Here is a 21914-nt window from a genome sequence, read left to right on the forward strand (position 1 = left end):
TAATCTTTTTAAAAAGCTTTTTTTAAACACTTCATTTCTTTTTTTTCTAATGTTGACTATTCAGACTTTGTTCAGGTAGTGCAAAGGAATAGGTTAATCAATTCTTTGTCAGGTTGGAGTCCAGGGACCAATTCTCTGACCTTGGGTTAGTCTTCTCATTTCCCTGTGCCTTAGTTTCCTTATCTGTAGAATGAAGAGGCTAGACTAGATGGCTTCTAAAGTCCCTTGCAATTCTATGATCTTACTGCTGAGTGATCAGCCTGCCTTGGTGAAGATGGGTCAACTCTGAAAAAAGCATTTTTACTTTGTACCAAGCCAGAGAAGGAGGCAGAGAGGAAGATGTCACTATTTTCCCTTTTATTGCATGTAAATGCTACTCCCTGATGAAAAACTGAGGGATAAGTCAGGGCTGGGAAAGCAACATCAGCTGAGACTTGAATAGACCACTGAAGGTTTTTTAGGCTTTTTCTCCCTATTTCCTTCTAGCATAGCCCAGTCCTGGTAACATTTTTCATTCCAAGGAGAAACAAACAAAAAATACCCTTCCAGTTTTCAGTAAAACTACAGAGGAAAAAAATCATCCTTCTTCCTGGAACCTGAATTTAAGCCAACATGCTTTCATATTCATAATATACCCAATGAAAACTCCTGCTGATGTTGAGTCAATTGCCCAGGCAACTCAGTTGATGAATAGGGGCATTGGATGCCTATATTGTTGCCAACCTTTCTTTAGAGTCCATGGGCCCCAGCTTAAACTTCCAGACAAGTAGCTGTCTTAATTGCCTCCTGGATTCCCTCTTGGCATATTTTAATGTTAGGCTCTGAAGCTTAGTAAACATGTCCTCTATAGAGGTTTCTTTATCACCAACAAAACATCTAAAACCATTCTGGGATTCATTGAAGTGAGTCTGGGAACAATTTGTTTTTCTCACACAGTACATCTAAAAGCAGCATGGTATGGTAGAAGGAAATCTAGATTTGTAGAGGAATGGGGTTCTATGGCAATTTCATTTCATTCAGTCTGGTGATAAGAAAAAAAAAAAAGACTGCCCTCAAAGAGCTTACCCTTCTACTTGGAGGAAACAGCCCCTTCCCCCACAACAACACATACATAGTAAGTGTAGACCCTGCAACTTATTCTCCAAATCCAAATGTAATATAGATTAGTAACTGAGGCAAATAGGATCAAGTGACTTGCCCAGAGTCACACAATTAGTAAGTTTCTGAGGCTGGGCTTGAACTTAGAAAGAGGAGTCTTCTTGACTCCAGGTCCAGCACTTTACCCACTGCACCACCTCACTGCCCCTTTTGGTTAGCCAAAAACCATTAATAGCTGATAAAAAAATAAAAATGATAAAAACCATAAATAGATGATCTACTTGTTTATAAAAGTAAATAGCAAGCACAAATTAGAGAATTTATACAAATTAGAGAAGATGACATATATCCAAGAGTAAGCAAACTCTTTGGTGGCAAGAAAGCCCTCACCAAAGTAGAATCTCTTCTTGGCAATCTCTCAAGTTACAGAGACCAGAAGTAAAGGGACATGTTGGGAGCTATCTTCCTCTTGTGACTGTGACTTCAGGGGAATCTCTTGACCTCTTAAATCCTTGACTTCTCTCTTGAATTCCCTCTCTACTTCTCCCAGTGATATTCTTGAATCCAAAGAAGTCTCTTTTCAAGCTATGCCAGTACATAGCATTGCATATGCAGAAGACTCAATCAGGAGCCATATCTCTCTTTGAGTACCCAGTATGGCATCAGGTGGCATAGTGAATAGAGTACTGGGTCTGGAGTCAAGAGGACCTGAGTTGAAATCTGACCTCAGATACTTACTAGCTATGTGATCCTGGGCAAGTCACTTAACCCTGTTTGCTTCAGTTCCCTTGTCTGTGAAATGACTTGGAGAAGGAAATGGCAAACCAGTCCAGCATCTTTGCCAAGAGAATCCCAAATGGGTTCATGAAGAGTCAGACACAACTGAACAACAACAGATGCAGTATAAAAAAGCAGTCCTGAGAAAAAGTGTCCCAGGCTTAGGCTGAATTAAGTTATAAAAGTATACGTGAAACATAAACCAAATAAATACAAAGGAATTTTTGAAGGGAACACAAACAACTGGGAAAATAAAGAAATACTTTCCATAGAGAGGCTCCCGAGTTGTGTTTTAAAGAAAGCTAGGAATTCTACAAGGTAGAACAGAGAAGTAAAAGTGTTCTGTCTATTCTGGCTGTTTTTCTTGCCTGAGGGTCAAGCATGTTATATCTCACCCCTCCCCAGAGCTCTCTGATACCTTTAAAGGGTTTTGGGGGGTGTTAGGTTCTTAGCCATTTGCTCTAGCTCACTCCAGTAGTGTTCACTCAATTGAAGAGGATAGGTCCCCTGAATTCTAGTTTTATTTAATCATTTCACAATCAAATGACTTTTTACAAAAAAAAATTTACTTCAAAAATTTAATCACAAATATGCAAAATTATTCCTCCAACATGTGACAGGCATAAAGCTACTCTCCACCCCTGACCCCTCGGCCTCTGGGAAGGCAAAGGGTCACAGGTTAACTCAGTGTCTATAAAACACGGCCCCATTTCCAAGTCCTAAACTTGCCTGGGGCTTGAGTGTCAGGCACCCTGGCTTCACTGGGTTTCTCTGCTGGGCTGACTGCAATATCCCTCCTGGAATCCTGACTCTGAGGCTGTCATGAACTCCCGGTTCTAGTCTAGCGGGTAGATGGGTCTGCGCTGGGCACATGAAACTGAGAAAGACAAACAAAACAGAAACAAACACCTCCAAAAACATTTTACAGATCTGGAGTAAAAGAAAGGGGGAGGGGAGAATGAGGGTGGCAAGTACCCCACCCCTGCTAGTTTAGTTCATGATGTCCACGTTGTGAGTGAACTACCATCTTCAACCTCTGACACAGTGTAGAGAGAGATAGTTTCCGTGGGATTAGTTTTAAAGATGCAGTCTTTCCTGGCAGTACAGCCAATAAAAGGAGGCTATACTCACTCACGTGATAGGGGACATAGGGATGCAGAATGCCTCCATGTCAGGTGATCTAGGCATGCTCCAAAGCTCTCATGATATATGTATATGTATATCTATATATTTGTGACTATATGTATATGGATTTTATGTAAACATAGATAGATATATGTATAGTATATACATGTAGTGCTGCTTTAATGCTAGCACCCATGAAGTTCCGGTTCAGTTTTGGGATGAAATAAAATAAAATACTAGAAAGTCATTGAATATTTAACATAGGGAGATTTACTTTGTCCTAACACAGTAAGACTATGTACCAGGGATTCAGTGACTCTTAGCTTCTCTGCATACATCCCCATCTGTATCTTCCTCCAGCTAGAAGGACAGGGTAAGGTGACACTTGTGGGCTTCAAAAATCCACCAAGTCTGAGATGCTTAGACATTTTGTCCATGTGAGTGTGTGTGTATTGCTAACTCTAAGCTTTGTTACACAGAATAGCTATGTTATAATTAGTCCATATTATAATACTGAACTTCCTAATTGTTTCAGTAATTGAGTCATCCTACATAGATATAGATTTCATATTAATTTCTACAAATATTTATTATCTCCTACATGCCTATCATATTGTGTGTGTGTGTGTGTGAATTATAGTAGAAGCACCATAAGACACTGCCTTCAACCTTAGACTTGTGACTTCTCAGGGAGATGATTTCAGATTATAAATTTAAAAAACAAGATCATATTTCTATAATACTTTACAGTTTACAATGTACCTTTTATACAACTCTAAAACATAAATAGAAGTGTTTTTGTTTCCATTTTACAGATGAGTAAAATGACTTCAGAGTTTAAGTGATTCATCTATGGTCATAAAATACAGGTGAGGTTCAAATCTGGTCACCCAACTCTAAGTCTAGCACCACTCTATTCTGTCTCTCCAAACAGGACATGATCAGCTTCCAATTCCTGTTGGTAATTCATTGAGTCTGTGTATCAGTTAACAATACAAGACAGCAAGACAGTGAGTGCCAAAACGTGCACTGCAGATAATAAATATAATGGCAAGTCTAATATGTCTATTTTATCCTGTTCTGAACATTAGTACGCCATGTCACCTCTGAATGTCTATTTTCCTACTTTCTTTTTTAAAAATAGCATTTCTTTCCCAATTACGTCAAGGAAATTTTTAGCATTTCTTTTTACAAGGTTTTGAGTTCCAAATTTTTCTCCTTCCTTCCCCCTCTTCCTAAAATGGTAGGCAGTTTGATATGGGTTATTATACATGTGCTATCAGGTAAAGCATATTTCCATAGTAGTTGCAGTTGTGAAAGAAGAAGCAGATGGAAAGAAAAAACACAATAAAGAATAAAGTAAGCAAAAAAAAGTAAGCTTTGATTGCATTTAGAGTCCATCAGTTCTTTATCTGGATGTGAGCAGCATTCTTCTTAGTGAGTCCTTTGTACTTGTCTTGGATCATTGTGTGGCTGAGAAGAGCTCAGTCATTCATAGTGGATCATGACGCAATGTTGCTGATACTGTGTGCAATGTTTTTCCCTGTTCTGCTCATTTTACTTTGTATCAACTCATACAAATCTTCCCAGGGTTTTCTGAAATCTGCCTGTTCCTCATTTCTTACTACTGCATAATAGCTTTCCATTACATTCATATACCATGGCTTGTTTAGTCATTCTTCAATTGATGGACATCCCCTCAATTTCTGATATTTTATCACCATAAAAAAAGGCTGCTACAAATATTTTTGCACATGTAGATCCTTTACCCCTTTTTATGATCTCTTTGGGCTACAGACTAGTGGTGTTCCTGGATCAAAGGGTATGCCCAGTTGGTTGCCCAAATTGCTTTCCAGAATTGTTGGATCAATTTACAACTCTACCAACAATGCATTAATGTCTCAGTTTTTCCATATCCTCTCCAATATTTATTGTTTTCCTGTTTTTTTTTTGTCATACTAGCCAATCTGATAGGTGTGAGGTGGTACCTCAGAATTGTTTTAATTTGCATTTCTCTAAAAAAAAGTGATTTAGAGCATTTCTTCATGTGCCTATAGACAGCTTGACTTTTTCGTCTGAAAACTGCCTGTTCATATCCTTTGACCATTTGTCAATTGGCGATTGGCTTATATTCTTCTAAATTTGATTCAGTTCTCTATATATTTTTGCCAGGCCTAGAGGCCTGAGGGCTACCCGAGTCTTACCTTACCTCTATCGCAGGTCTTCGGCTGGCCAAACTGGATAAACGTATGAGAGAAGAGACTTTCCAGAGTCGAACAAGGGTTAGGCTTTATTCAGGGTCCTGGTTACATGTGCAGGGGGAGCTCTTCCTTAGGAGGGAGAGAGAAATCTCCCAAGGAGGCAAAGATCTTACGGTAAGAGATTGGAAGCAGAAGTGTAAGTGGGGAGAGAGGGGGAGGGGAGAGCGAAGAGAGGAAAAACGGAGGCCTCTGTCCTGTAAGGGCCCCTCCCGAGCTAAGAGAGCCTTCAGGCTTTCCTGACCCTACTTAAGCTCTCCGGCCGCGGCCTGTAGTTTGCACCTGAATACCGTGCCTGTTAGATAACAATAGGTGTGCCCAGATCCGGGACAGTCTCAAGGGGGATGCTCCTCCCATCACGTTTCTCACGGGAAGAGGCGGAAATACACGAGATTGCTCGGTCTCACTCCTCGATTCCCTGGTGTTTATGGGGGGCCTCATGAGAACTCCAAGATTTAGAAGTTCCCACCTTTACCCGCCCGAGACTGTACACATAGAACTGAGCTTCCATCCCCAGCATATTTTAATTTCCCATTTTCAATCCTTCCAGAAGCAAATGTTTCATCTAAAATGTTTTAATCTTTGAAACTGAAACAGTACTGACTTACAGGCATGTTTACATATGTAGATATGATAGAAGATTCCAGATCTGTCCAAGATAAAGTAGCAGTTGTGGGAAACTTACTCTCGCTCTCACTCAACACTAAGAGGAATGAAAGACCAACTGTTCTGGTTGTTGGTCCTTCATTCTCGAAGAGGACCAAAATGACATCACCATGATAAAGTGAAATTTCAACATGTCCAACTGTGGCTGAACAGACCAATACAAGCTTGAAATGCTCTACCACAGATTGGGCACAGATAGTACATGTGAACATTTGGGGTGGTTACTCCAAATTTGTCTAAATTAATTAGTTTTTTAAAAAACGAACTGTTCTACAGGGTGAGAAAACAATAAGGAGTTGTATTAACCTTGAAAATTTTCCTACTTCATGAGAATCAGAAGCATTTTGGATCAACTACCCATTTTTATTCAGCAGTCTTGTGAGAGGGTCAGTATCTATCAAATATCCTAACCCTATGAATTAGGCTAGATTTTCAATAAAAGGAAACAATGATCATACTCCATAGGCCTTGGAGTGGGACAAAGCTCAAGCTGTGCCTCCCTAGACTGAAGCTCAGTAGCCTCAGGCTGTATTGATGTGGCTTCCTTTTCATCTGAAGGCATAAAATGACCCACTCATGTGGATTTCTTAAACCTGGTGGATGTTTCTAGATTACTGGAGATACCCTATTGTGCTGACCAAAAGGGCTTCCATAAAGAGTCAAGGTGGACCACATCTACCAGAACTAATGTATTTGGAGTGGAATCTTTCTATGCTCTAAGTAAACAAACTTCACTTTGTAAACTATGCAAAGACTTAAAAATGCCTCATTTCTTCCCAGTATTGAACCTGGTATGACCTCCAACCCATTCCTAACAGGCTCCTAGGCTATCCATAAATTTGATCAAATCTTGTTCCTTCTTGAAATAAAATAGCAATTGATGGTAGGGTTGCAAACTTATTGACTCTTTTTGGACATCAACCTAACAATATACAGTAAGCATTATAAATAGTAAGCTCTTTGACTGGATAATTCATTGTTGGACTATACCATGGAGATATTATTAAAAACAAACAAAAAGAACTACATAAATATTTTTACATTATTATATGAGAATCATATTTACAAAAAAAAAAGTGGCACATGGTAAGTACTGCCTATATATTCTGTCTACCTATTATGTCGGTTACAACAAATAAGAGAAGTTTTGAATACTGTAAATAAGTTCACTTACCTTGGCAGCATACTTTCCAGTATGCTTGACAACGAGGTTGACAAACTTATTGCCAGGGCTAGCTCAGTGTTTGGGAGACTCTTAAGGAAAGTGTGAGAGAGAAGAGGTATTATTCTACCTATCAAAATGAAGTTGTACAGAGCTGTTGTGCTGACCTCATTGTTGTATGCCTGTGAAACCGAGACAGTATGCCAGTCCCAGGAAACTGAATTGCTTCCATTTGAATTATCTTAGGAAGATTCTGAAGATCATCTGGCAGAGTAAGGTACCAGACACTGAGGTCCTTTCTCAAGCTAAACTGCCAAGCATTCAAACTCTACTGAAGAGAGTGCAACTCTGCTGGGTTGGCCATATTCAAATGCCAGTTGTACATTTTGCCTAAAAGAGTATTTTATAGAGAATTCAAACAAGGAAGATAAACACATGGTGATCAAAAGAAGTGATACAAGATTTCTCTGAAGAACTTTGGAATTGATTGCATGACATGGAATATGCCAACAGAGGACCACCAGCATGGTGTGCCCAAGTCCAAGAAGGCATTGTGCTTTATGAATGAAGCAGAATCACAGGAGCACAAAGGAAATGCAAAGCACACAAATTTAGAGACATCACTCCAAATGTTATATGGACTATTTGTGCCCAACTTGTGGTAGAGCATTCCAAGCTTGTATTAGCTTGATCAGCCACAGTTGGATACACTGTACCTTGACTCCAACATAGTGATGTCATTTTAGTACTCTTTGACAACGAAGGACAACCAATCTATAATCTCTCTCTCTCTCTCTCTCTCTCTCTCTCTCTCTCTCTCTATATATATATATATATATATATATATATATATACATATATGTATAGATACAGATATAGATATGGATATGGATATAGATATATCTCAACTATTTTCTATCTGCAAAAACATTTGAAGTAACCTAAATGGCCCCCAAATAGATCAGTGGTTGAATGAACTGTGTTGCACTAATGTAATATAGAATTCTATATTATAGAATACAATAATGCCATTAAGATCCACTTGTATGAGTAATACAAAGAATATTAATTGAAGATTTAAGGCATTATAGTACCACAGAATTATTGCTAGAGCAACTAAAATGTGGAACTAAAAAATCCACCCCTTTAATGATAATAATAATAATAGCTAATCTTTATGTAATCCCAACTCTTTACAACTATTATCTCATTTGATCTTCACAACAACTCTGGGAGGTAGGTGCTATTATTATCCCATTTAACAGTTGAGAAAACTGAGGAAAACAGAGGTTAAGTGATTTGCCCAGATTCATAGAGCTAGCAAGTAACTGAGGCTGGGTTTGAACTCAAGTTTTCCTGACTCCAGTCTTGACGCTTTGTGCCACCTAGTTGCCTAAATGAAGAAACTGAGGCCCAAAGCAGTTGTTACTTTACCAAGGTCACAGAGGAGTTAGTGAGACGGATTTATTCAAAGCCCAGTTCTCTGACTTCAAATCTGATGTTTTCTTCAATTGTATCATGAAGACTGAAAAATTAAAGATATTGTGTGCTTAGTTAAGATATAGTCTTAAAATAAATAAAATGAAGCTACAGATCTTGAATATGTAAAAACTAAGTACACTTTGTAATTATGATGCCCTACAAGAGCATCTCAACATATACATAGAGAGAATTAAATACTAATCTCAATTTCCCTTAGGGTGTTTGTATGACATGCACCTTTGCCTTTCCACCTGCCTTGGGAAATAGCAGTTTAACTACTCAGTTTCATGCCATTCTTTGGCCAAATCTACATATTCTCCCAAGGAACCAAAATTCCACTGTTATGCTTATTTGTGTTAGGAAGAGGCATATCTGTAAGAGGTTTGGTCCAGACAGGCAAGATTATTCTTATTCAAAAGCTTACGTGTATATAATTAAGCCTTTTTACTACTTTTTGAGCTAAGATTATTTGACAGCCCATAATTACACCAGGTCAAAACCTCTGCCTGAAATATGGTTTCATCATGAGCTGTGCCCAATTAGGTGAGACAAGTTTATCCAATATTATACCTTAATAGTTTTAAAAACTTGAAGTTTGATAATCCACTTAACTTGATCTAATTTTCTAAACCCTAAAGTAGCACTAGAAGGCCTTGCCTTCTGTGCCTGTTGTGCAACAAAACTGAACTTCATAGAGTTTATATGTACTTTAAAGCTACCAAAAACCACAAAAACCCAACAGCTTTACTTTTCCACCTTGGGGTGAGTGCCCCAAATTTAACATTTACTTTCTTGGATGAGAGTAAATAAGATTATTTATATTAAAAATTATGCATATAAAAGGGTTTTTGAAAACTAGAACCTATCTGTTATTGTTTTTATTGATATCAACAACAATAATAATCTCAATACCTTAAGACTATCTTGGTTAATTACTATCCTAGTTGATTAGTATAAATGAAATAACTGAATAGAAAAGGCAGTTGAAGGGTGTTTTAAAGTCATTGAACACTAATTACAATAGAAGGCCACAATCCTGAAGTTTTCAAATATTAGTTTAGCAGAGACTTTGAAAGAAGAGTCAGGGATCTTAATCATCCTAAATTAAGTCCTTAAGATGAGTTTTAAATGCTAAAATCACCTTTGGGACAAATATTATCTGGAATAATGATAAACTCAATTGAGAAAGAAAATAGTTACTAGATGACAGTGATATTAACCTAGAAATAAAGATTAAATATTTCCCTATTCTCTGTAGAGGACAGCTGAAGGAAGACCATGATCAAGAATAAGAGGTATATATATTAACAGTTTATAGCTGCTATTTTCTAGAACGTTGGATATGTTTTTAATATGTTTCATTGGCCCAATGCAGGTGTGTGTGTGTGTGTGTGTGTGTGTGTGTGTGTGTGCGCGTGTGAACCACAGAGAAGGTCAGGGTCAGAAAGTCAGAGAAAGAGTCAAAAAGAAAAACAAACAGTGGGGTACAGTGAATAACTTTACTTTAGAGTCAGGAAGACCTTGGTTCACAATGTCTATATCTTACTTCTAACACATATAGTGGTTTGACTACAAACAAGTCACTTAATCTCTCAGCGTCCCCTTAATTGCAGAAGAGTTGCCACCTATCTGTTCAGGTGGAGGGAATTTCTACAGATGGAGTTCCCTATATTAAGAAATTATACATAAAAATTGAGAGACAGAGACAGACAGACAGACAGACAGACAGACAGACAGAAAATCTCTAATGCATTCCTGACTGGTCCAAGAGCTTCAGTCCGGAATAGGAGGTCTAACACTCTAGAAGTCAGTCAATCAAATAGCATTTCTGGAGTGCTTAACATGTTCTAGGCACCGTGCTAAGCACTAGGGATACATAGAAAGGCAAAATGCAATCCAATAAATATTTATTAGGTGACTATTATGTACCAGGCACCATACTAAGGACTGAGAATATAATTAATAAACGAAAGACTATCTCTGGCCTCAAAGAGTTTATAATCTAAAGGGGGAATATAACACACCAAAGGAGATAAGAAAACTGAAGAGGTGGGCAGGGGGTGGTGTGTGTATTTGTGTATTTGTGTGTATGCGTGTGTGTGTGTGTGTGTGTATGTGGGTGTTCCCACAGTGGCACCTTGTTCTGTGGAGTTAAAACCAGGCTAAGCAGCAGATGCAAAATAGTGTGAACTGAGTCCAGTTTCTGCCCTCTGTAAAGGTCTTGGGAGGGGTTTGGTGCTCCACCCTCCATCCGTCCTATCAAAGTAGAGAGGAAACTGAAGGAGAAGGTGGTAATCAAGGCCCGAGTTAGCAGCATGGTGGTGAATTTAGAAGTGATGAGCTTATCCTGGGAGGGACTTCTTGTTCTGTGGAGTTGAAACCAGCATGCAGAGTGCAATGAGCTGAGATTCCGGTTTCTTTCCTCTAAAAAAAGAAGACACTATAATGACAATCCTTCCTCTCAAGCGGCTTATAGACTTGTCATTGGAACGAAAGAATCTGTCATAAGAGATCAGTATTATATAGATGTAAACACACATTGTACTTCATTTGTATGTGCATGTACATATGTATATATTTGTATACATACACACACATATATATGTATTTATACTTAAACAAGAATTTGTTTATTGAGTCTCTGAGTTCTAAAACCCTAGCTAAGGAAAGTTTGGCTTTCCCTAAAATCAGGTCTCTGAAGAAAAACAATAATCACTCTAATTTTGCACTTCTAATTCCTTAAAACCATACACAATGATGAATTCTATTTGTTAGACCAGACATGAAGACAATTCTACTCCCCTTTCTACTTTTCATTTAATGTGCATATACAGCATTTTGAGATTCAATGTCTTTAAATATATAAATGGGATAAAAATACTCTTTTTCTATCCAAAGGAGAATATTACAATAACAAATTGTGCCAGTTCTTAAAGAATAAGCTAACTATGATAAACACAAGAGAACATAGGCTTACAGGAACTGATGCAGAATGAAGCAAGTAGATCCAACAAAACAGTATTCAAAATGACTACACCAGTGTAAATGGAAAGAATAACTACAAAACAATAAAAAAAGAATGTTGCTAAATTACAAAGAACAAGCTTGGTTCAAAGAAGGGATACAAGAAGACCTTTGTCCCCACTCCTTTGAGGAGGTAGGGAGTCCATATGTATGGAATATATATATATATATATATATATATATATATATATATATATATATATGTGTGTGTGTGTGTGTGTGTGTGTGTGTGTATGACATTATATATGCATATAATGTTAGATTTTTGGATGCATTAATAGTTTTCTCTAATTTTTTTCTCTTTTTCATTTTTTTCTGTCTCATTTTTGTTGAAAGCGATAGCTCTCACAGTGTGGGGAGGATGGGGAAAGATAAAAGGAGAAATTTAGGTGATATAAAACCAAACAAAATTAAAATACATTTTTAGAAAGAAAGCTGGCAAGCATTGCTTTAGGTTTTGGAAATATGATTTATATCTATATTTGAATATATGGTTTATATTTCTCTAGTTGATAGGCAATGGTGGAACATCCAAAATGAGGTTTCTCATCTGGAAGGTGAATGTCAGTGACTTGCTTTTGAAACCTGTGAACATTAAAGGAAGTTTATTCTAGTATGAAGTGGTGCTAGGGCTACTGAATTCTTACAGAGGACCCTGAGAAGTCCACTGTCACTCCAAGGCTAAGCCTGATTCAGATTGTTCAGCTTCCCAGACTGCTGTCTAACCTGGACAAAATTTGCAGGGTTGGTAAGGATCTACTGGAAAGAATTAATTTACTCTTCAGTATTAAAATTTCAGGAGGTTTCTCAGAACTAATGTCAATAACAGCTTAGATCCCTAATGATAAGTTTTGCAAACAAAAACAATAGAAATGTTAACTTGGTTTTAAAAGAGAGATTTAAAATGTTTCCATGAGAGTATTATCTAATATATCTGCATAGCAACTTAAGACAGAAAGAGAAGGAAAGAAGGAAGGAAGGAAGGAAGGAAGGAAGGAAGGAAGGAAGGAAGGAAGGAAGGAAGGAAGGAAATGACGTTTATTAAATGCTTGCTATGTGCCAGGCTCTGTGCTAAGAGCTGAGGATAAGCAAAAATATAAGTCCTGCCCCCTCATTAAATTTAAATTCTAATGAAGATAGATAACACCTGAAAACAGCTAAGAAGGAGATGGCAACAGGGATGCAGGTACCTGGGGCAGGGGCATAATTTTGAATTTCAGAAATTAGGAACAGAGCAGAGATGGGATTTAAGTTGGGTCCACCACAAAATGGAGCCTTAGGAGGAACTCACCAATGGAAAAAGCAGGGGTGCAGCTGGCGTGGAGGGATATTCCAGCTTGAGAAGACTGCAAGGAAGTGGTTGGATGTTCTCAGAATGCCCTAGACTTTGAAGAAAGTTCCATTATGAGACAGCAGCAGAGGTCTGGTTTATCTTTTTTAAAATTTTTTTTAAATAGGGAAATTGAGGAGCTGAGAAGTAGAGGCTTACTCAAAATCATACCTAATAGGAGATGAGAGATAGAGTGTTTTTAAATTAGAGACTGGGATCATATCTTGTGTCCTCAATGGTTCAAATTAACTAATTCAGAAAAACATAATTTAATGCTTTGAAGGATGTATGATTTTGTTAGCACTGGTATTCTTTCCACTTCTATGAATCTGTGCTATTTTAGCCCATTTATTTTCATGAATTCTTCATAGAGGATATGTCCAATGCACTTTGTGCCTTCCTCATTTTCATTTCATATGTCTGTTGCACCATTGTAACATTTGGGCTATCTGTTGTTTCTCATTTTTGCTTGGTGATCAATCCACCTCCTTTGCTGTGTTTTATGTGTTCTCAGTGAGGTCTTTAAAACAAATTATGGTTTACAAGTAATTGTTGACAATATCTTGGCGCTTACTTATACCAAATGTAAGCCTTTGCAACACCCTTCAGATGTATGGTTTATTATTCCAGACAATACGCCAATATTCAAAGATCTAATTTCTTAATTTCAAAGATCATACTTTCATCTCTGTGGGTATTCCCCCAATTGATACAGGCTGCAGCCCTATCCATGCCTTACAGATAGTTTCACGAATTTTTGTGGACAACATAATTCATTATCTCATGGTCAGTCTTCATCTACATCTCTTCAAACTTAGCAAAGCTATTTATTGGACAATCAAGGTAAAGCCTGGAAGATAATTAAAGTTAGAAGGGATCATAGAGAGTATCTAGTCCAAACTCAATTTTATAGAAAAGGAAAATGAGGCCCAGAAGAGATGAAGTGACTTGTCTAAGGTCATATAGCTTTAGGTCACATAATTCTCAGAATCAAGACTCAAATGCAGTTCTTCCCCAGAGCCATAGCTGTTTACTTGTCTACATTGTAGAACACAGAACATCCTCTCTATTTACATTCTTTCCCTCTCTGTTCCATCCTTCTCCTCTTTATTATGAGAGAATGAACAAATACATACAGGCATACTTTGGAGATGTTGTAAGTTTGGTCCCAGACTGCCACACTAAAGTGAATATTGCAATAAAAGGAGTCAGACAAATGTTTTGGTTTCCCAGTGGATGTAAAAGTTATGTTTACACTATTCTGTAGTCATCAAGAGTACAATAGTATTATGTCTAAAAAATTATATATGTTATTTAAAAATACTGTGTTGCTAAAAAGTGCTGTTATCTGAGCCTTAAGCAAGTCATACTCTTTTTGTGGGTGGAGTGTCTTGCCTTGGTGTCGATGGCTGCTGACTGATCAGGGTGTCGTGGTTGCTGAAGGGTGGAGTGGTTGTGACAATTTCTTAAAATAAGACAACTGAAGTTCGCCATATCGATTGACTCTTCTTTTCATGAAATATTTCTCTGTAGTGTGGGATGCTATTTGATAGCATTTCACCCACAATAGAACTTTCAGAAATGGAGTCAGTTCTCTCAAACCCTACTGCTGTTTTATCAACTAAGTTTATGTAATTTCTTCAATATTGTTGTGTCTCAGGGAATAGGGAGGCCCAAGGAGAAGGAGAATGATGGGGGAACAGCTGGTAAGTGGAGCAGTCAGAATACATGCAATATTAATTGATTAAGTTCACTGTCTTGTATGGTCATGGTTCATGGTACCCCAAAACAATTACAAGGCTAACATCAAAGATCACTGATCACAGATCACTATAACAGATATAATAATAATGAAAAAAGTTTGAAATATTGTAAAAATGACCAAAACGTAATGCAGAGAAATGATGTGAGCACATTCTGTGTGCCAATACACTTATTCAACACAGTGTTGCTATAAATCTTCAATATATGTGAAAAAAATGCAATATTTGCCAAGTGCAATAAAATGCATGGCAATAAAACAAGGCATGCCTATAAATGAAGGCACTGAGCCCTATGAAGGAAATGTATCGTTAAAATTAATTTAATTATTTGCTTATTGGGTTGCTATTGAGAAAAATACCATTGCCATACTTTGTCAAAAGAATCTAATTGGGTTCTAACTTTAACAAATACAAACAGTGAAATAGTTCAATTCCTGAAACATGCAGAAACCTGTCTCCACACACTTGAACATTTTGTCAGGCAATGGTGCAATGCCTTTATTTTTTCACTGTTGCTATGCATAATTTCATATTGAATCATCAATTAAAAGGCAACAGTTTCTCAGGCACAGCAGTTTGTCACCATGAGTAACACAATACTGGATTGTAGCAATGATCACTTCTGGACTTGTCGTATTTGAAAATAATATTTGCACACGCATACACTTTCAACTGAAATATGTCAGTCTCATTGCCAGAAACTGAAAGCATTGCAACACATGTCAATGGTGTTCGCATAAAACGTGCACAATGCATTTTACTTATGTCAATGAACTAGCTTCACATCATCCAGGTGTGATGTAGGAATAATAGCATTCTGTCCATTTTCCAGATGAGTAAACTGAGAAGGGCTTGTTTGTTTGCTTGTTTTTTTCTTTACTTTTTTTTTAATGTGGGATTTTTCCATTGAATTCTTACTCCCATGGGCATGGATTTGACCTTGAGCTTTTTAAAGATATGCCAGCAAAGCACAAGCTCTGGCAAGTCTTCTTATGCTGGTAATAAATAGAAAACATACCTGGTTATATAAGTGTATAATGTAAGTCTAGCTTATGGATGGGCAGTTAAGTGATACAGTGGATAGAGTACTGAGTCTGAAGTCAAGAAGACCCACCTTCAGGAGTTCAAATCTGGCTTCAGACACTTGTTAGCTGTGTGACCCCGGGCAAGTCACTTAACCCTGTTTACCCCAATTTCCTCATTTGTAAAATGAACTTGAGAAGGAAACGGCAAATCACTCCAGTATCTCCGCCAAGAAATTCCCAGATGGGGTCATGAAGAATCAGACATGATTGAAATGACTGAACAACAATAAAACTTTATGGAAACACTCAAGGCTCTCCACAGTCTGGTAAAACCCTACCTATTCAAAATTACTTCACATAACTCTCCAGCATGTACTCTGTGCTCTGGCCAATTCTTTGCTCCCATCTCCCTGAAAACATGATGTACTTTCCCACTTCTATGCTATTGCTTTTACTGTTCCCTCTGCCAAGAAATGTTTTCTCCCTCTCTTTTCCATTAAATTTCTTACCCATTGTTTAAAGCCCAATGCAAATGTCATTTCCTCCAGGAAACCTTTCCCGATCCCTTCCACAGTAATGATCCTTGTCTGCCCCACGTGAGACTCAGTCAATCAACAGATATTTATTAAATGCCTACTATGTGCCAGGCTCTCAAAGAGTTTTATTATTTAATGAGGGACACAACATACAAACAAACACATATGCACAAATAAGCTTTATTCATGATAAATAAGAAATCAGCAAGAGAAGGAAGGCACCAGAATTAAGAGGGATTGGGGAAGACTTAATGAATAAGAAGGGATTTTTGTTGTGACTTAGAGGAGTCAGGGAAGCCAGTAGATGGAAATGAAGAGGCCAGGGTCACAGGATGCAAGAATTGGCTGTAGGGAGTAAAGTGTAAGACTGGAAAGGTAGGAGGGGACTAGGTTTTGAAGGGCTTTGGGCATCAGAGAATTTTGGATTTGATCCTGGAGGCAATAGGGAGCCAGTGGAATGAATTAAATGGACTGTGGGGGAAGGTGACATGGTCAGACCTAAGCTTTAGGAAAATCATTTTGGTGTCTGAAATGAGTGGAGAGAAACTTGAGGCAGGCTGATTCACCATCAAGTTCCTGTAATAATCCATATCTAAGGTAATAAGGGGCTATGCTAGAGAGATATCAGTGTCACAGGAGATAAGGGGGCATATATGAAAGATGGTGCAGAGGTGAAATCAACACCTTGGCAACAGCTTGGATATACTGGGTGAGGAATCCTGGATGACACCTAGATTGGAAGCCTGAGGGACTAGGAGGATGGAGCTGTTCTCTATAGAAATAGGGAAGGTAGGAGTTGAGGTGAGGTAGGGGAATGGGGGACTTATGAGGGGGAGATTTAGGGGGAAAATAATGAGTTCCTTTTTGGAGATCTCATATGACACTTTGCTTTGTACTTTTCTAATAATAATATTTCACATATATACAAAAAGTTTAAGTGTGCACAAAACATGCTTCTCCCAACAACCCTGAGAGAATTTTGGTATAATCCTCTTATATATTAGTTTGTAATATAGTTATCTGGGTATGTCATATACATATATGCATAATGCAAGTGCACATGCATACACATACATACATGAGTACATATACGTACAAATATACATACACCATGTCCATATGCATCCATATTCATATCCATCCTACTAATTTTTTAAATTCCATCAAGGCAGTGACTCTGACTTATTAAAATGTGTATCTTTTTTTAAGAGTATGTAGAAATAATGTCTTTTTTCTTTAGTTATTCAGTATGAATTTAAAAATCCTTTGAGATCTGAAAAATCAGGAAAATTTGTCTCTTTCCCCTCTGGTCCACTAAGAATTGGAAGAGAAAAAGTGAAGAATGAGTTTAATTCAGTTAAAAAAATATTTATGAAGGATATTTTTCATGCTAAGGTGAAAAAGTTTTTAAAGGTTTTTTCTCATTTTCAAAATTTAAATATTTCAAAAGCCAAATTTTAAGCAACAAATGATTGATTTTTAAAAGTGAAATGATTTAAACATATTTTGTTTTAGTGGTATTTTTTATTCTAGTATGATGGATAAAACATGCCCCAAGTGACCAGTCTAAGCTATTTTACCTGAGGAGGTTCATGTCCCATGGGTTTCATAATTTTTAACTGGTTAAGAGAATGTGAGAGTCACATCATGCAGTGGGTGGTGTGCTGGCCTCAATGCAAAAAGACCTGGGTTCAAGTCATGCTCTGATGCATATTGGCTCTATGATCCTGGACAAATCATTTAATCACACATTGCTTTAGGCCCAAATCTCTAAGGCAGGGGCTCTTAACCTGTGGTCTGTGCGTTTGCTTTTCAATGTCTGTCTGTATGTGTGTGTGTGTGTGTGTGTGTGTGTGTGTGTGTGTATACATACAATTTCATTTCAATATAATTGATTTCCTTTGCAATCCTATGTATTTTATTTAATACACTTAAAAACAAGGGGTAGAGCCAAGATGGTGGAGTAGAAAGATAGATCTGTAGAAGATCCCCTACAAAGCCCAAGAAACACCTGTAAAAAACGACACTAAACAAATTTTAGAGCAGCAGCACAAACCAACAGAGTGAAAGAGATTTCCAGCCCAAGACAGCCTGGAAGGCCCACAGGAAAGGTCTAACACAACGTGGAGCAGAGCATATCCCAGATTGGGTCGCATGGCACAGCCAGGACAAGACCTAGAACAGGCTTCAGGGAGCCACCTGCAGCAGCAGTTCCCAGATTGCTCAAACTATAAACGCCAAAGACAGCTTCAAAGGTCAGTGATAAAGCTCCTTCACTCAGGAGAAGGGAATGCAGTCTGAACCTCCAGCAGCAGCCACTGCAGCAGCATGCATTTTTTGGAGCCCTCCATCTAAAACCTGGAATTGAGCCTGGGGGAACTGAGCCACTGATCTGAATCTCAGCCCTAAGCCTAGTCCTGGGGTGAGGAAAAGCACTGGCATGGTGGAACTGGAGGCAGACGTGGAGAGGGAATTCTACTTGGCAGATTCTGGGCAGGAAAGTTTTTGGTTGCTCCCAGATGACTGGGTAGGCCAGGAGAAGAGTAAATTCCTCTCCCTTGATTGTGCCATGTTGGAGGAATTGAGAACTTACAGGTCCCCAGAGTATACCCTTTTCTTGACAAAGGAGTCAAAAGTCAAGTAACTGGCTGAGAAAATGCTCAAAAAAGGGAAAAAAAAATAAGACTATAGAAGGTTACTTTCTTTGTGAACAGGTTTTTCTTCCATTCTTTCAGATGAGGAAGAACAAGGTATAACAGTCAGAGGAAGTCAAAGCTTCTGCATCCAAAACCTCCAAAATAAATATGCAGTGGTCTCAGGCCATGGAAGAGCTCAAAAAGGATTTTGAAAGTCAAGTAAGAGAGTTGGAGAAAAAATTGGGAAGAGAAATGAGAGTAATATAAGAAAATCATGAAAAGCAAGTCAACAGCTTGCTAAAGGAGACCCAAAAAATGCTGAAGAAAATAACACCTTTAAAAATAAACTACCTCTTGACAAAAAAAGTCCAAAAAGCTAATGAGGAGAAGAATACTTTAAAAAGCAGAATTAGCCAAATGGAAAAAGAGGTTCAAAAGTTCACTGAAGAAAATAGTTCTTTAAAAATTAGAAAGGAGCAGATGGGAGCTAATGACTTTATGAGAAACCAAGAAATTACAAAACAAAACCAAAAGAATGAAAAAAGAGAAGACAATGTGAAATATCTCATTGGAAAAACAACTGACCTGGAAAACAGATCCAGGAGAGACAACTTAAAAATTATGGGACTACCTGAAAGCCATGATCAAAAAAAAAAAGCCTAGATATCATCTTTCATGAAATTATCAAGGAAAACTGCCCTGATATTTTAGAATCAGGAGGCAAAATAAATTTTGAAAGAATCCACCAATGACCTCCTGAAAGAGATCCAAAAAGAGAAACTCCTAGGAACATTGTGGCCAAATTCCAGAATTCCCAGGTCAAGGAGAAAATATTGCAAACAGCTAGAAAGAAACATTTCAAGTATTGTGAAAACACAATTAGGATAACACAAGATCTAGCAACTTCTACACTAAGGGATCAAAGGGTTTGGAATATGATATTGCAGAAGTCAAAGGAACTGGGATTAAAACCAAGAATCACCTACCCAGCAAAACTGAGTATAATGCTTCAGGGGAAAAAATGGTCTTTCAATGAAATAGAGGACTTTCAAGCATTCTTGATGAAAAGACCAGAGCTGAAAAGAAAATTTGACTTTCAAACACAAGAATGAAGAGAAGCATGAAAAGGTAAACAGCAAAGAGAAGTCATAAGGGACTTACTAAAGTTGAACTGTTTGCATACCTACATGGAAAGATAATATTTGTAACTCTTGAGACTTTTCTCAGTATTTGGATGGTTGGAGAGATCACACACACATATATACACACACACATACACACACACACAAACAGAGAGCACAGGGTGAGTTTAATAAGAAGGGATGATATATAAAAAAATCAAATTGAGCGGTGAGAGAGAAATGTATTAAGAGGAGAAAGGGAGAAATGGAAAGGGGCAAATTATCTCTCATAAAAGGCAAGAAAAACTTTTTCAATGGAGGAGAAAAACGAGGAGTTGAGAGGGAAAAAGGCAAGCTTACTCTCTTCACATTTGGCTTAAGGAGGGAATAACATGCATACTCAATTTGGTATGAAAATCTATCTTACACTACAGGAAAGTAGGGGAGAAGGGGATAAGTGAGCTTTGGGGGCATGGTAGAAGGGAGAACAAAAGGGAGGAAGGAGTAATTAGAAGTAAACACTTTTGGGGAGGGACAAGATCAAAAGAGAGAATAGACTAAATGGGGGGCAGGATAGAATGGAGGGAAATATAGTCTTACACAATATGGCTATAATGGAAGTCTTTTGCAAAACTACACATATATAGTATATATTGAATTGCTTGCCTTCTCAGTGAGGATGGGTGGGGAGGGAGGAAAGGAGAGAAGTTGGAACTCAAAGTTTTAGGAACGAATGTTGAGAATTGTTTTTGTACACAACTGGGAAATAATAAATACAGGTAATGGGGTATAGAAATCTATCTTGCCCTACAAGAAAAGAGAGAAGATGGGGATAAAGGAAGGGAGGGTGTGATAGAAGGGAGGGTATATTGAGGGAAAAAGTAATCAGAATGCAAGGTGTTATGGGACAGGGAGAGGAGATTAATGGAGAGAAAATTTAGAACTCAAAATTTTGTGGAAATGAATGTTGAAAATTAAAAATAAACAAATAAGCATTAAAAAAATACACTTAAAAACATTATTCTGAGAAGGGGTCCATAGACTTCACCAGACTGTCTATGGAAAGAAAAAAAGATGAACAATCTTTGGACTAAAGCAACTCTATTAAATTGCAAAGAACTTGTTCTGATCGGTAGCCAGAGTTTTCTTATCTGGAGTTCTGTTTAATCAATGAAACCATAGGTCAAACCCCTTTCCTTAAAAAGAATAAAAAAATGAACATTTGGATTCCTACAAGATTGATTTTTACACATTTTCAAAATAAATTCTCAATTTAAAATATGTGTAAACTTTTTTTAAAATAAGTGAAAAGTGTGAGTTAAGCAAATATAGTGGGGCAGCTAGATGACCCAGTGAATAGAGCACCAGCCCCAGGGTCAGGAGGATCCAAGTTCCAATCTGGTTTCAGATACTTGACATTTACTAGCTGTATGACCTCAGGCAAGTCACTTAATCCTGATTTTTTCGCCTTCCCCATGCAAAGAAGAAAGAAAGAAAATATATTGATGACAAGAAAAAATTGCATAGTTTTTGTAGCAAAAATTGAGACTTTCTATACAACAAACTTGGCAAACATTTTATGCCTACTGCATACAGCGCATTATGGACTTGCACAAATAACACAACCACAGTTGTCCTAACAATCTTCAACTGCCTAAAGAATTTTACATGAAACTGTACTGTGTCTATTAATTTAACCTACAAGACAAATCCCTTTTGACCAGTGAAATTGATGGATGTTTAAAAAACATTGATTTAACACTTCCCACTCCTAAGGCTTCAGGCCAATGCTCCGTTTCTAAGTTAGATAATAAAGAATGAATTAAACAGCCAAATGACCCAGAATAGGCCAAACTCATTTTCAGTTATGTCAGCTAAAGCAGATGCCTGGAAACTTTACTGCAACAGCAT

At 37.7% G+C, this 21914-nt stretch overlaps 1 long non-coding RNA gene across 1 annotated transcript; it reads right to left on the bottom strand.

Annotated features, from left to right (window-relative positions):
- Positions 1-1521: 1521 nt before the first annotated feature.
- Positions 1522-21897, bottom strand: LOC140506685 (uncharacterized). The gene is made up of 3 exons (XR_011968030.1): positions 12884-21897; positions 8521-10992; positions 1522-7178 (listed from the first exon to the last, which is right to left on the bottom strand). It is a non-coding gene; the product is annotated as an uncharacterized lncRNA (long non-coding RNA).
- Positions 21898-21914: the final 17 nt, after the last annotated feature.

Source organism: Notamacropus eugenii, chromosome 5 (genome assembly GCF_028372415.1).
Source record: "Notamacropus eugenii isolate mMacEug1 chromosome 5, mMacEug1.pri_v2, whole genome shotgun sequence".
Classification (NCBI taxonomy): Eukaryota; Metazoa; Chordata; class Mammalia; order Diprotodontia; family Macropodidae; genus Notamacropus; species Notamacropus eugenii.